The sequence below is a fragment of the Phocoena phocoena genome, chromosome 1, assembly GCF_963924675.1.
Source record: "Phocoena phocoena chromosome 1, mPhoPho1.1, whole genome shotgun sequence".
In the NCBI taxonomy this organism is placed as follows: domain Eukaryota; kingdom Metazoa; phylum Chordata; class Mammalia; order Artiodactyla; family Phocoenidae; genus Phocoena; species Phocoena phocoena.
The window spans coordinates 44535411-44536812 of record NC_089219.1 but is presented as its reverse complement, the minus strand read 5'-3'; positions in this window follow the sequence as shown (position 1 = coordinate 44536812).

The window sequence follows — 1402 nt, the reverse complement described above, 5'->3', positions numbered from 1 at the left end:
AGCTCCAACTGGATTGAGACTTAATAACTGTTTTTGCCATCCTAGCTACCTCGTAGAACCCTTCATAGCATGAATCCAAGATCAAGAGGGGGTGGAGGAAGTTGTAAACAGGAATGCTGAACACTGGGACAGGCCGGCAGTTCCCCTTTAAGGGACTGCTCGCACCCAAGATGTACTGCCCAAGGGTACATCCACCTGAACATAAGCATGAAATATACTTTTCCACCAAGCTTCAATTGATGCTTCGGTCTTAAGAGCTCCTGCTATGGGGAACTTGCTATCCAAGAGGGGTCAGCACTTCAATAAGGAATGGAACAGCGGCAGCAAGACATCACAGAACAAGAGAGCACAGGCTCAGCTTCAGCTGTATGCCAGGTGCTTTACCTACATCGTTACAGCTAATTCTCACGACATCCCCATGCTATAGGAATTATCCCCATTTTACAATGGAACTCACAGACCAGAAAGGCAAAAGAACTTGCCTATAGTCATAAAGTGAGGACATGGTAGAACCAAGATACCAGAGTTCAGGTATTCCTGATCACGGTTCCTGAATGAGAGCAGCATATGTTTATGTGCATTGGCAGCCACAAATGCCTCTCTCTTATCAAACCATGGAGTATGGAGGACCTGGGACCTGCTGGGTATTCACTAAATGGTTAATGAGCAAAGGATGGACAGGGTCGGCTAAGAAAACGTGCAGGAGTGTTTACATGAACTGTAAGGAGGATTAAATGAGATAATGCATTGGAAGAGCTTTGTGACTGGCTCATACCAGAATTCAACCCAGCTGTCCAGTAACTTGCTGGGCAAGCCACTAGAAACGCAGGTGAAATTAAACACAAACAAAAACCCTTCCTTTTCAAAAACAAAAGAGAACACGCTTCCTTTTCACATTATAGCAGTATTCTAACAATAAATTGTTAGAGCAGTGATGTTCTAACAATAAATTCTGTGCTCACTCAATGGAGAGGTTTCAAGTGCAAAATGTATAGAGCAATAATTCTACCTTATTCCATAATTAGCACACAAGATTCAACTGGTAAAAATAAATACACACCAGTTATTAATCTTCATTTGGCTGGAAGAACAGTGATATAGAACTCCCTAAATCCATGGATATAACCCTTTATTGCAGCAGGACTATCAGAATCGAGCAGTAGTGGTTTACTCCTTAGAAAAATGAAGAGGGTTTTTAAACAAAGGATATCCCAGGAGAGAAAAGCAAGTTTACAGGAAAGATAAAAGAGCATTTCCTACCATCACCCGAAGAGCCAGGAGCCAATATGAACTTACTATCACCTGAACTTACTACTGGAAAGTTCTTTGTGGGGATTAGGCAACGAGGTTAAACAATTAAAAACAAAAACAAAAAAACCCAAAACCTAAGAGGAACCACCTC